This window comes from Trichosurus vulpecula, chromosome 3 (assembly GCF_011100635.1).
Source record: "Trichosurus vulpecula isolate mTriVul1 chromosome 3, mTriVul1.pri, whole genome shotgun sequence".
Taxonomy (NCBI): domain Eukaryota; kingdom Metazoa; phylum Chordata; class Mammalia; order Diprotodontia; family Phalangeridae; genus Trichosurus; species Trichosurus vulpecula.
The window spans coordinates 159,654,638-159,669,557 of NC_050575.1; the positions used below are offsets into that span (position 1 = coordinate 159,654,638).

The 14,920-nt window shown below is 41.4% G+C and overlaps 1 protein-coding gene across 1 annotated transcript in view; it reads right to left on the reverse strand.

Moving 5' to 3' along the window:
- The window catches only part of ZNF618 (zinc finger protein 618), an 89,629-nt gene extending 76,743 nt beyond the window's left edge, over positions 1-12,886 (reverse strand). The window contains exon 1 of the mRNA XM_036750839.1: positions 12,847-12,886. The gene's annotated coding sequence lies outside the window, so the exon portion shown is untranslated. The remainder of the gene's footprint in view (positions 1-12,846) is intronic.
- Between the last annotated feature and the right edge of the window lie 2,034 nt (positions 12,887-14,920).

Consider the following 14,920-nt stretch of genomic DNA (forward strand, 5'->3'; position numbering starts at 1 on the left):
AAACTCAATATGTCCAAACAAAAATCTCTATTTTCCCCCAAAAACCCATCTTCCTCACTTCCCTGTTTCTGCCAAGGACATCACGAACCTTCTGATCACACAAATTCAAAGCTTCAGTGTCATCCTCAACTCTTCCCTCTACCATAATCCCCAGGTCTGATCAGTTGGTCAATTCTACTTGCACAACATCTATCCAACTATCCCTTTCTCTTCATTGTTGCAGGTACCATTATAGTTCAGACCCTCACACCTAGATAATTGCCATAGCCTTCTACATGGTCTCCCTAGCTCTGTTCATTCCCACATTTAATCTATCCTCCACAAAGCTGTCAAATTAATATTCCTAAAGCACAGGTCTGATCGCATCATGTCCCCCATCTAAAAGCTTCAATGCATCCCTACATTCTCCAGTATTTACAAACTCCTCTGCCATTTAAAGCCTTTCACAATTTCACTCCAATCTATCTTTCCAGACATAACTCACATTACCTCCTCCCCGCCCCCCAAACATGCTATATTCCAGACAAATTGGCTTTGTTGTTCTCAATGAGAAACCTTCCCTGTGCTACCTCCAAGGCTTTGCATAGGCCATCACCCATATGCTTGGAATGCTTTCCCTATTCAGCTCTACTTTGAATCTCTAGCTTCCTTCAAAGCTCAGCTCAAATGCCACCTTGTAAAGAGGCCTTTCCTAATTTTCCTATTTGTTAATTCTCCTGCCCCACCCCAAAATATGTTAAATTTACTTAATTTGTATATATTGTATCCTCCCGGTCCCAATTTTCATTATCACCTTTGTGTCTTCTATGCCAATATTTTACATAAAGAAGTCTGTATAAAGACCTGAAGGCTGTTCCCCGTCACCTACAAATGGAAACACATGAGCTCTGTGACAGCTATTTACCTCTTGGAAGCCTGTTTTCACAGTTTCCAGCTTGACAGCCAGGTTCCAGGGTGCTGAGGCTGCCTGAGTTTGAGACTAAGTGGGTGGCACTGAAAATACTTTTTTAAAAAATGTATTACAGCTTGTTTTTAGCTACTATAACAAGAACCATAATTCGAGAAGTGTTATTTCTGTTACTATCACCTGGGTACAACCAAACATGCCTCAAAGGCCACCACAAACCCCGCCACCATAAATGGCCTCACCCCTTACAACTCCCCCCATGTCTCCTTTCTTCATGATGTTACCCATTCCTTAACAACCCTCTAAATCATCTGCCTTTTTCATTCCTGTCACATATCACTGAGATATTTTAATAAATAGTCAAGTAGAAAAGATTAGATTAATGGATTAAAACTATTAACCTATTAAACAACTCTAACAGTTCAGAAATTCAAAATAACCTACAGTGTATAAATACATCATTAGTCTGAAATAATTCTTATACACTTAATTGTCTTCCATGTACAATGTCAGTCAGCCACAACGCAATGTAATATTACAAGAGGGGAAGGGGAAGTTGAGATTTAGTCATTAAGAGTTAATCTCCTAGTTAATTTCATAAATAATGAAAGGCAGTTTCTGCAGGCAGCCCCTCAATGGATAGACTCCAAAATGTGGCCGGTGAGAGCTTTCTGTGAAACACCGTAAACTTCAATTCCAGCTGTCTTGGCACGTGAGAGACAGCTCAGTGTCCTTAACTACAAGCTACACTTAACGGGCGTGTTGTTCCAAGAAATGTCTTTAGTTTTTCCACGTCTCTGGCAATGCTGCAGTTCCATCCGGTCAGTAACACAACACACATGGCTCTCTAAAGATACAATCTCATCATACCTTTCTTGTAGAAATTCACTGAACACCCATAAAATCATAGAGCCCTACACTTGGGAAAGAAAGCATGGCACAGCGCAAAGAACACTGACTTTGGAGTCAATCGGGGATCACTCCTGCCCCTTCTATTTGTCTATGACCTTGTGCAAGTTGCTTTGACACCTGTGGACCTTAGTTTCCCCATCTGTAAGATGGAAGGGTTGGACCACGTGGCCTCTTCCAACTCTAAGAGCTAAGTCAATGAACCTTCCCTACAAAAATTCATTTAGCAAACAAATAAACAAAATAAAATAAATCATTGAGCTCCCATACAATTATAGAGCCCTGGACTTCTGAAGGGTTTTTGTTTGTTTGTTTGTTTTCATACTCGAAGGGACTAGACATCAACCCTCTCATTTTAAAGATGAGAAAACTGAGGCTGTGGGAAGAGGGAAGAGATTTTCCCAGAATCATATCCTCATCAGCAGACTCCCTCTCCCTGGCTTTTCTCAGTCAGCCAGGCTGCCCCTCACTGCTATAGGACCTGGAAATACAAGCATCAAACTGGTCAGTGCCTGATGCCCATCACTTCTTCAGACAGAGACTCAATCCCAGGACAGCCATTCCCTCCCCCAGCACCCTGAAGATGTGAACATAGTCTTTCAGAGACTCTCTGCCACCCCACCATGGTGCCACATCTGTAGTGAGAGGCAGACATTTTAACCTCAATGGGTTGTTATTCCAGGCCAAGGCCCTTGGCTTAGTAAAGTCAATGAGAGAAATGTATGTTCTTCTTATGTATCCCTCCTTATGTGTCCTTCTAATGAAGCTATGACTTGAGTAACCTTCTCCCTTTTTTCTCCCACCTTCCTACCCTAAGAACCAAGCCCCACTTTTTCTATTCCTTTCTTCTTCTTAGAGTAAGAGCTGAGGCTTTCCAGCTCCCTTCCCCCAAAGCCTTCTTCCCAGGGCTGGGAAGTCTCCCTTCAGCTCTCCACACAACACCCAAACCCACCAATCTTCATCCTTCTTCTATCATCAGGTCAGAGCTGGATGACTGGAATAGGTTGTTAGATGTGTCCTTGTGTCCAGTGTCACCCACATCTCATCAGTGCTACGCAAACTGCAGGGTTCATGTTCCTAAAACCTCAATCTGACCATGTCCTTCCAAGACATGAAAACCTTTAATGACTCCTCAGTGATTACAGAATAAAATCTCAACTACTTGGCCTGATTTTGAGGCTCTCTAAAATTATGCAATAACCTCATCTCCCACTGGTGAGTTCCTTGACCTCCACTTTGAGGAAGGACCCAGAGCCACCATGCTTCACTCTCCAAGCTCCACCACCATGCTTCAGTTGCCTTCTTCTTCTGCCCCTGAAGCCCTGCTTTCCCACTGGCGATTTCCTTCCTTGACCTCTGTTTTGAGGTAGGGCCCAGACCTGCCATGCTCCAAACTCCACCACCTCACTTAGGTAACCCTTCACCATGGTTTCAGTTCCTTTTTATGTGTTATCTTCCCCCATTAGAATATAAGGTCCTTGAGGAATGGGACTACCTTATTCTGGCCTTTCTTTGTATTCTCAGAGCTTAGACTAGGTGCCTGGCACATAGCGAGCACTTACTAAATGCTGGCTGATTTGACTGAACTTATCTCCCAGTCCCCTATGAAAATATTTCCCTCTAGTAGCAATTGGTAGTGCAGTGGATAGAGGGCTAGGTCTGGGGTCAGAAAGTCTTGAGTCTAAATCCAACCTTAGACACTTACTAGCTAGCAATGTGGCCTCGGACAAGTCACTTAACCTGTTTGCTTCAGTTGCTTCAACTGTAAAATATTTATCAAAGTGCTGGTACACAGAAGGCACTATATACATGCTTATTCCCTTCCCTTCTCCCTCTAACTAAAGTGGTATATACAATCCCCAAACATGCTATATATTTTCCTGACCTTGGGACTTTGCATATACATTCTTACCTGCCTGAAATACCCTTCTTTTTCCTATCTAAATCCTGCTTCTCATTTAAAACCCAGCTTAAGTCTCATCTCCTCCAAGAAGTCGTCCATGATTACTCTGCCACAATAAGCTTTCCTTCTTTGAAACTCCTGCAGCATCTGTAGCCGCTACTGTTCATAAAGAACCTAGTATATGTACTACCCTTACATGGTTATCTTTTAATATCTATCCAGTCTCCTCCACCAAAATCCTAAATTCAAAAACTCCATCTTATTCATGCCAATAACCTCCAACATTGCCTAACACTAGGGACTTCCACCCAATAAATCCTTGTTTGTTGATTCTGCCATCCCCACTTCTCTTTGCCTTGACCAAATCCTGGATCCTTTACTCCCATACCTGCCTCTCAGACTCCAGGCTCCATAAAACCTATGTCATAGTCCACAGAAACTTGTTTTTTTCAGGCTAGTCTTTCTCTTCCATCAGGCTATCTTTGCCCAGGGGGCATCCTCTCCTACCTGGTACCCCGTCCTCCTTGTCCTATCTTTTTCTCCTTGCCCTACTATCTACACCTGGAAACCTCCTATACCAATTAACTTTCAGGGAAGAAGCTTCCAATTTCCTAGCCAATTGGAGCCTTCTGTCCCTCAACCTCAGAAAGTGGGGAAAGCGATCAGACAAAGGAGATTCCATGTCTCCTTAGAAAGCACCTGGACTTCTTCAGCTGCCTGAAGCTGCCCTGACCCCTGAGCTATTCACACGTATGGAGTGAAGACAGACATGGACATCCCACCCGTCAAACTGATGGGAGCTAATATAAAGTCCTGGGGGCGGCTTCTTTCAAGACTACTTTGTATTAGACTAAAGAATATGATGCTTGAGACTCTCAGATAATATCCCTGGTTGTGCCCCTTTCCTTCCTTTCTCATACCACTCTGGAGGTGTTCAGAGGTTCATGCTGCAGTTCGGGGGAGGACAAACAATCCTCATTTTAGAAGTATCAGCTGATGTTCTTGCTTAGGGGTTGGGCATGCTATTCCCTTTTATTGTTGTCCCTGCCTTCCTCTCTGTGCTCCCTTAGGCATCTTGAGCTATATCGTGTGGCCTTCCCTTAAGTCAGGGGTTTTTAACCTGGGTGCTGTGGGTTTGTTTCTTTTAAAAATATTTTCAAGGTTGTATTTCAATATAATTGGTTTCTTCCATAATAGCATGTATTTTATTTTATGCATTTAAAAATATTATTCTGAGAAGGGGTCCATAGGTTTCACCAGACTGCCCAAGGGGTCCAAGACACACAAAAATGGTTAAGAGCTCCTTCCTCAGTTTTCAGAAGAAGAAATCAAAGCTATCAATAGTCACATGAAAAAATGCTCTAAATCACTATTGATTAGAGAAATGCAAATTAAAACAACTCTGAGATAGCACTTCACACACATCAGATTGGCTAACATGAAAAAAACGGAAAATGACAAATGCTGGAGGGGATGTGGAAAAATAGGGACACTGATGCACTACTGGTAAAGTTGTAAATCAGTCCAACCATTCTGGAGAACAATTTGGAACTATGCCCAAAGGGCTATACCACTACTAGGTCTGTATCTCAAAGAGATCAAAGCAAAGGGAAAAGAATCTATTTGTACAAAAATATTTATAGCAAGCAGTTCTTTCTGTGGTGGCAGAGAACTGGAAATTGAGGGGATGCCCAACAATTGGAGAATGGTTGAACAAATAGTGGTATATTATTGTGATGAAATATTATTGTGCTTTAAGAAATGAAGAGCAGGAAAGTTTAAAAAAAAAACCTGCGAAGTCTTATATGAACTGGTGCAAAATGTAGTGAGCAGAACCAGGATGACACTATACACCGTAATAGCAATCTTGTCGTGATAATCATTTGTGAAAAGATTACTCTGATTAACACAATGAATCGAGACAGTTCCAAAGGAACCATGATAAAAAACGCTATCCATCTCTACGGAGAAAACTGATGAACTCTGAGTGTAGACTGAAGCATTCTTCTTTCACTTTCTTTGTTTTTCTTGGGGTTTTTTTTGGTATGTCTTTTCTTTTGCAATATAGCTCTTATGAAAATGTTTTGCATCGCTTCACATGTATAATCAATTCTACAGCCCGCCTTCTGAAGGGGTGGGAGGAAGAGGGAGAGCATACAGCTCAAAGTTTTAAAAAATGAATGTTAAAAAATTTTAATGAAATTGGGAAATAGTTAACAAAAAAATAAAAATATATATTTTTAAAAAGAGAACTCCTGCATTAAATTCACAAAACAAAAAAACCCTAATGATCTCAGCACTGATCAGCCCACTTTTCTACACTGTCCCTCTGAGCCCTAAGCCATAGACCATTAACACATGGTCCAGATCTAAGCCACTCCCTACAGAGACCTGGGATCGATTGAGAGGAACCAAGTAGCAGTACAAGGAGGACTGTAAAATCACGAGATGAAGAACCTGATAGTAGCCTGTGCGATCACAGATGATAGGGTTTGGCAGTTTCTATACTCCTCCAATGGTTACTGACCTACCCCTGCCATACACACAGGTACACACATGAGTGTAGCCTGAAGTAGTATGAAGCAATATTATTTTTTGGATTACATACACACAGGAAAAGGTCTACAAATGGAAGATTCTTCAGACCTCAAATACAATTTCACCAGCCTGTCAAATCAGCTTCAACACATCCTACCACACTCACTATATTTCCAAACTCATGTCCACACATGTCTTCCTGAATGACTACACTGGGGTACAACCCCCTAAAGCCAATATACCCAAAATCTCAGTAGAAAAAATATTAGTAAGTTGAATGAAAAGAAGGAAAGAATTCCTCTGCCTTCAAGTTGAGGCTAGATGCCCATTTGCTAAGAATATTGAAAAGATTCCTGCTTTAGGTAGTAGCCTGGACTAAATGACTTCTAGCGTGACTTTTGACTCTTAAGTATGCATAATTTGGTGCATTTGTGACATTTCTGGAAGGATCGCTGATGTTTAAAATCTCCATCTGATTTGTCAGAACCCCTGGGAACCTGAGAATTAGTATTGTTTTAATTGTGTGTGCCACTACATATAAGCTGTGTGTGTGTGTGTGTGTGTGTGTGTGTGTCTTGTACATAAGAGAAACAAATTTTGGCTGCCTAATGTTAATATTATTCAGAGGCCTGGATGTTAGCTCTTTAGAGAATAAACATAAATTTGTACTGTGGTCACCAATAAACAATTATACCTGGGGAATTAAAAGCACTTCAAAGGCATGAAAAGATATCTTTCTTAAGTCCTGTTGAGGGGTAAACTCTATGGGGTTTTCTGTTTGTTTGTTTGTTTGTTTTGTTTTAAAAATGGAGCATCAGACTACCATTTTTTCACATTAACCATATTTCACTGGTAAGTTACCTCCACACATGCGCACGCACAGAGATCAATGCATACTTCAATTACAAATAAGCATTTCAAACTAGGAGGCATCTTCTAGCTTGAAGAAAATCTACGATCGTAGCCAAGAGGCCTAGATCACTTACAGTAGAAACTCATTAATTAGCACCATACTCATTCATAATTTGAGATACCTCTGATAGTGACTGGACTGAAGTATCCCTGTAAATTATCTGTGAAAACATGGTTTACTATGCAAATGAATAGTATAAAAGAAGATGGTAGGAGTAGTATTCCCTGTCCTTAAGCTATCAGATTGCTTTCAACACACTTCTAAAACAAAAGACCTCCGGAGAGAGCTGGCACAGACCTTCAAAGGGCCATCTAGTCTAATCCCCTTATTTGACAGAGGCAGGGCCTGAGGCCTCTGAAGACTGGGGCACTTGCCCCAACTCACATGGGTAGTTTATAGTAACATCTGATCTGCCCACAAATAAAGAAGATCACGTCCCATATTTTTTGTCTGCTTCATGGTACCTAGCACAATGACAGTCATATCAAGAACACTTAACGCTTGACTAATGTGATAAACACAAAGGGCCCTTGTCTCTCTTTAACAAAGGAGACCTGGCAGGAATTACTCTTGCAAGTAACAATAAGTTTAGCATAGTCTACAAAGCATTTCCAAATACATTCTCACCTTTGATCATCTCAACCACCCTGTGAAGTGAACAAGGTAAGCACAGTTACACCTGTTTTTACAGAGAGGGAAACTGAGGCAACACTCACTACAGTGAAAATAGACCAAGTCTGATTATTTAAGCCAGAACCTCAGTTTGCTTATTTCTAAAATGGAGATAACCTCACGTTGGCTACCTGATTCATTGTGTGTTAAGGATCACTCAAGATAATAGGTCACAGGGCTACAGAAATATAGGCAGTCATTCTGAGGGAAGGGGGTGGGGTCAGAATGGTGGTGGGGAAGCAGTCTGCTTCTTTGGGAGAGAGGTAAACACAAAATAAAAATACAAAATATATCATAAGAAAGAAGGACAAACAATAAAAAGCTGTGCATGTTTTTTTTTCAAGGTGCAAAAATATGCAAGTGGCAAATCTGTGCTGGCTTCATTAAGTTCATATTACTACATATACTTAAAAAACAGGAAAATGCCAATTTTGCAACCTTCTAAAACTCAGGTCTGTCACTAATTCAGACAGGCTCCCCCTCAATGTATGTGAATGAGCAAAGTTTGGCTGTATGCGCAGTTATTTAATTTGTAGCTTTTACACTGGTTCAATGTTAACCCAAAGTGCCTATAATGCTGGACTTATAAAACTGGCCCCATTTCAGTTACAAGGGAGTAAAATAAAACCGCATTAAGTTGTTTCCTAGGATCAGAAACACCAAATCCCTCCTGTCTTCTAATTCCTAAGCAGCCCGTGCTGTTGGTTTTGGTCTCTGGCCAGAGGGCTTTCAGGGAAAGATCCAACAAGAGCACCCTCCAGGCCAAGAGGAAAAAAGTTGGACAAAGGTGAAGCAGTTTGTCATGTAGCCAGTGAGTGACAGGACCAGAGCCCCGGTCTCTTTCTCGCCTTCTTCTGGGCCTGAGTTTCTTGACACCATATCATGACAGGAGTGGGACTCTGAGGTCCCTCGCAAATCTAACTTTCTACATCCTAAGGTCTCTCCCACCCTAATATTTTACATCCTATACTCTAATATGTCTTCTCTACTCAGACCACCACCTCCATGTCTTCCCCCCATTTCCCATCCCTCCATCAGTAACCTGGATTCCATCCCTGGATCCCATAGCTCTGATACTTTATCTTGCCCTAAATCAGGCCTTCAGGTCACTCTCCAGCTATTCCCACACCATGCTGCCCTGTAACCATACCTGCCCTTTCCAGCTTCCCTTTCTATGTATTCCCTCATTAGAATATAATCACCTTGAGGCCAGGGACCTTCTACTTGTTTAGCATATGCCTGGAATATAATAAGTGTTCAATAAATATTCTATCTATCATCTTTCCAGATATCTGATAAGTCTTGACTGAATTCAGTGGCCAAGGTATCAAGCACACAAGTCAGAATTCACCACTTCTAAAACAAATGTCAATAACAAAAGACTGTATTTTCCACCTCCCCGCCCCTACCAAAATATCATACATGGGTGATTTATTATGCTAAATAGAATTTATTTGCTTAAAGTGCCCTCATGTGTCTCTACACTGTAACACCATCATAGGTGTTTCAAAGGATATGACATGACTTTTCATCACAACATCCATGCAAAACGGACCATAAGCTCTTTGAAGGCAAAAAAGGTATCATTTTTCATCTTTGCATTCCCAGTGCCTACCATAGTTCCTTACATAGAGTATGCACTTAACAAATGTTTTGAATGGATCATGCCTCTTGGTATCCCTCAATACCTCCAAGACACTTAAAAGTTTGTGACTTGGTAACAGTAGACATTTCTTTCACCCTTGCTTCAGAAACTTTCAAGAATCCCATGAAAACATCATGGTGCCGTCACCTTGGTGTACATGTTCACATGATCCTGGGGTCATTTTTGGGATCACCACCGACCAAGAGTCTCAAAGGTATGGTGTACACCATGGAGTTAAAATAGGATATTTGAATGCAGAAATCAGAATCCTTGAAGAGTTGCAGGTGCATTATCTAAAAGCCAGTGTCTGAGTATCAGAAATGTTGGCCACAGAAAAAGATGAGTTCCCCCCCGCCATGCCACAGAGTGTATTCTCTCCCATTCCCATTTTCCCCATTCTCTTCCAGTACCCGTGATGTTATAACTTCTCTCCCTGATCCTTGCTATCCCCTGCAGCAATACACCCCCCGAATTTCCCTCTCTACCAAAGAAGCACACCTCTTCCCCACCACCACGCCAACCCCACCCCATTCCCTCAGAATAAGTGCCTTACCTTTCTGCAGCCCAGTGACCAGTTATCTCTAGTGATTCCTAACACACAATGGAACAGGTAGCCAAAGTAAGGTTATCTCCATTTTAGAAATAAGGAAACTGAGGGTCAGACTTGGTCAAAATCCTGACAGAATCCAACCAAGATGTCCTGACTCTAAGCACACTGGATCCTCTCCCTCTGCCATGCTACACTCCTTTGCTCCATCAGTAAGGACATGAATGATACCCACCCAGTCACACCGTGCAGAAGGCCAGCCCGGAGTGAGAAGAAAGCTTTCCAAAGTCTATCCCCATCTCAGCTCTTCCCACAGATTAACCAAAAAAGAAAAAATAGTGATGGACACTTTAAACACCCATTCAATCTTCCTTGGAGGGGAGACGATGGCAAAGGATTCCTGAAGGAAGATGGGGGTGAAAAGGTGAGTTTAGTTCAGGCCCCAGGTAGAGGTCTGTTCTAGTTCAAAAGGTTCCTTATATCTTCTCAGGGGTACTTTGGGTTAGACTGCTAGGTTCCTGCTAGTTCCATTTTCTTAGCCTGATAAAGGAGAGACTAAAGAGAGGTTGTGACAGCGTGTGGCTGAGGTTTTTGTCTTACTTCTAAAAACTCACACATGGGACATGGATGAGATTTTACTATGGAGGTTATTAAACAGTGGCCTGTGAACGTTAAAAAAATTTTTTATTTTATTTCAAAATAATTGGTTTCCTTTGTCATCCTATGTATTTATGCATTTAAAAATGTTCTGAGAATAAACTTCTCTGGACTGCAAAAGGGGATGGATGCCACAGAACAGATTAAGAACCCTTATCTTACCTCTGTTCTGTTTTTAAAAAGCTTGGTAAATATGAAATGTGACTAAGGGAGCACCTTTTCTAAAGGGAAGGGTGTAGAAGGCTGAAAAATGTGTTAGACTTGAGTTGAAGTTAAAATCTTGAACAAGAAAGAAAAAAAAGCAGCAGCATCACCTTTCCATGTGGTTTCTCCTTTCTCTTCAGCAAATGAAGTCCCCACATCTGAGACAGAGGTACCATGCTTATACAAGATCACCAAAGGTTAGGAGGACAACTTTTCCCAGACCCTAACAATACATATGCAGTAGTAAAAAGGATGGCTATGACTCTAGGAGCATTTATTGCAACAATTAGGCTAGCAGCTGCTGTGAGAGTGGAAGACCAACACAAGCCCAACAACAAGAATGCTGCCAGCACAGGTTCCTTTGATCTGCTTTACTAAGGAAAGTAACATTAAGGGGTAAACAATCTTATTTCAATCCAACATATGAATATCATTCACTTAGTTCAGGGGAGAAAACCAGCACCCTGAATTTCAGATCAAATACAAACAAATTACAAACATACATCATAAACAGACCAAATACAATTCATATTTACCAAGAAACCATCAACATCTGGATTGACGAGCCAGGAGGCTCTTAGAGCAGCTGCCCAACATCCCACACCAACACTCCTCCAGGAGTGAGAGCCTCAAGCAAATAGCTCTGTTTTCTCTTTTTATACAGTCTTTGGACATCATCAAACAGTCATCTGAGCGACCAGAACTTAGGCACCTACTACTGGCTCTGGTCTTAGCAACTCCCCTTAGGGACCTGAGGGCTTCACGCCCACATGGGCTTAGCGCTTAGATAGGGGTTTGGGCCTGGGGCTTTGCTCCTAGTAAGGCTCAATCAAAGACACTAAATTAATTTAGCATTCTAAAACAGTAAAAAGGTCCCACCTTAATTAGTATTACAGCATTGTGCCTGGTAACTAAAGTTCTCCTTTGCATAGATGTGTGTATATCTCATTTGTGATCTGGTCTTTTTAGTATCATGCTTTATTCAGTCCAGGGCAGTGGAAGGGAAAATGCAGAGAAGCAGAACCTGCTACAAGAAGCCCTTCTGGATCCCCTGCTTAGTTAGTACTCTCTTCCTTCTCAAATTGCCTTGTGTTTCCTTTTCTGTACACGGTTGGATTCACACTCTACCCCACCCCCAATCTCAGTAGACTGTAAATTCCTTGAGGGTAGAAACTGTTTTTCCCTTGGTCTTTGGATCCTTAAGGCCTAGCCCAGTGTCTTGCAAACAGTAGGTGCATAATAAATGCCTGCTGAAATACTAGAGATTAGGAACAAAAAAAAGGGAAAAGACCTATATATACAAAGATATTTCCAGCAGTTCTTTCTGTGGTAGCAAAGAATTGGAAAATGAGGGGATGCCCATTAACTGGGGAATGGCTGAACAAATTATGGTATAGGATTATGATGGAATAGTACTGTGTTATAAGAAATGATGAACAGGATGCTTTCAGAAAAACCTGGCAAGACTTAGATGAACTGATACAGAGTGAAGTGAGCAGAACCGGAAGAACACTGTACATAGTAATAGCAGTATCGTACTACAATCATCTGTGAGTGACTTGGCTATTCTCAACAATACAAAGATCCAAGACAATTCCAAAGGACTTACGATGAAAACTGTTATCCACCTCCAGAGAAAGAAACAATGGAGTCGGAAGGTAGATCAAAGCATACTATTTTTTACTTTATTTTTTTCTTGGTTTCTTTCTGGTCTGTGTTTTCTTTCACAACCTAACTAATATGGAAATATGTTTTGCATGACTGCACATGTATAACTCTATATCAAATTGCTTGCCGTCTCAGGGAGAGGGAAGAGGAGGGAGGGAGAGAATGTGGAACTCAAAAAAATTTTTAAGCAAATGTCAAAATTTGTTTTTGATTGTAACTGGGAAAATAATAAATTTTTTTAAATAAATAAATGCCTGCTGAATTGAATTCAGAAGGGACATACCTGCCAGCTGTGTTCCTCCTTCCGGTAGCACCGGCCCCTTCAGCCTAAAAAACAGAAAACAAAACAGAACACACCTATATCAAGGGATGCCAAAAACATGCCCAGATTTACCCTCACCAGCAGGAATATCCAACCCAGCTAAGAACAACATGTCCATGCACAAGCCAATCCTCTAGAGTGGCCTCAGGGATGTAGTAAAGATATCCCTTATCTTTAATGGTAGCACCTAACTTTCTTCTGTTGAAAGAGTTAGGCACTGAGGGCATCATATTCTGACACATGGAAGAAGCTGCTACCTTCCTTTCCTGCTGACCCTAACTCTAGTACCAAGGTAGAAGAGCCCTGCTTCCATTCTCCTTCTGCTCTCCTAGTTCTGTTCCTTTAAATTCTGTCTTGGTGCCCATCATTTCTGCAAACCCCAAACACTGACAACTGCAGTACCCAAGGGACTTGGTTTAAAGTAAGTAACCAGCTAAATCTGAGATTGAATTGCACCATTTTTATTTTCAGCTGGGATTTCCAATAAAACAGGAACAGCAGATTTATTCCTGCCAACTGGAGAAAAATCCTATTACATTAAAATATTCTATCCTTCCATCGTGAGTGCAGGCAAGAAGTGCAAGGATAGTGGAAGGTATTTTTTAATATCTTGTTGGAATGCTGACAAATGAAAGTTGCACAGATGAGGTAATAGCAGGTGATGGACATGGGAGAAGGCAGGACTCCTGGGTTCTCATTCCCTACTTGGCATATGACTCATTTGCTGACTTTGGCAATTCATTTATAGTCACCATGAATGCAATGAACTGGGAGATCGGAATGAAAAGAGTATGGCCCCTGTATCTTTTATTAAGTAATGAAACATTCAGCAGTAATGTTAAGGATAGAAAGCCATTTCTGAGATTTACAGAAGAAAAGGGGCTGAGAAAGGATCACTAAGTTGTGTTTCCAAAAAAGCTAATTTAGAAAGACAAGTTCACTTTTAAGTGTGTCTGTGCTACCACAATTAGGAAGGTGGGACAGTTGAGCTATGGGGACAGGAAGGCAGCCACTGCTTGCAGTAATTCTGGTGAAGGCACCAGCCTCACACTCTTGTGCTCTGAAGCAAAAAGATACAGGACCTCTTGGCTGGTGGTCTAGACCGCAATTATTCCACTAACTGTAGCTTCACAGCTAATTATCTAAGGAGAAGGAAAAGAAAAAAAAAGAAAGTGCCTATGTGAGAACACATAGTCATACCGGGTAAGGATTCTTCACTACAGAGCGGGATTGCTGGTGGGGTCTACAGATGGCTTTCCCTGGGTCTGTTTATGTTCTTTTGTGCTCTGTGCCTCTCTGACTATGCTTTGTGCTGCCTGAAGTCTCAGACACAAAGACAAAGGGTTTTTCCATGATGATTCTGTGCCTCCAAGTCAAAGACGGTTAAGTCCTTTACCCGCCTTCTGGGCCCTTCCCTCCTCTCTTAGGGATGTCTTGCTGGAGGTGATAGCAGGCTGTTTTTATTCTTCTTACCCCTGACCTCGCTGAATCTTCATCTCTTCATATATAAAATGGAGATACCGGGGCTGTATTTTAATTATTAAGATAATATTATTAATTACATGGGCACAGCACTTTTAACTTTGTGAAGCACTTTCATATCTGTAATCTCATCTGATGCTCACAAAAACCAATTCGGGAAGCATCATCCACAATTAACAACAAAGGGGCCCCCAAACTTGCAAAAGGTCACAAAGTTAGTTACCTGCACAGCAGGGATTCTTTCACTCACAATGCATCACCTGCATACCTCCTGTGTACAAGGTACCCTTTTCTGGGGAAAGGGATAAGAAAATGGCCCTTGAGGAATTTATAAAGAGAAATTTCCAGCTGAAAGTTAGCAAGCAACTGTTCTGTCTATTGAGCCAGAAAGTAAAGTCTGAATCATTTGTGTCATTCGTGCTAGTCATTTGCTAAGGCAGGTGTGTTCTCAGCAAGTTATCAAAGATGACTGTTGAGAATCATTATATCTAAGCTTTGGAACTGGGGACCCCAGGTAAGAAGAGATCAAAAAACAGTGTATGCTTTATCTGTG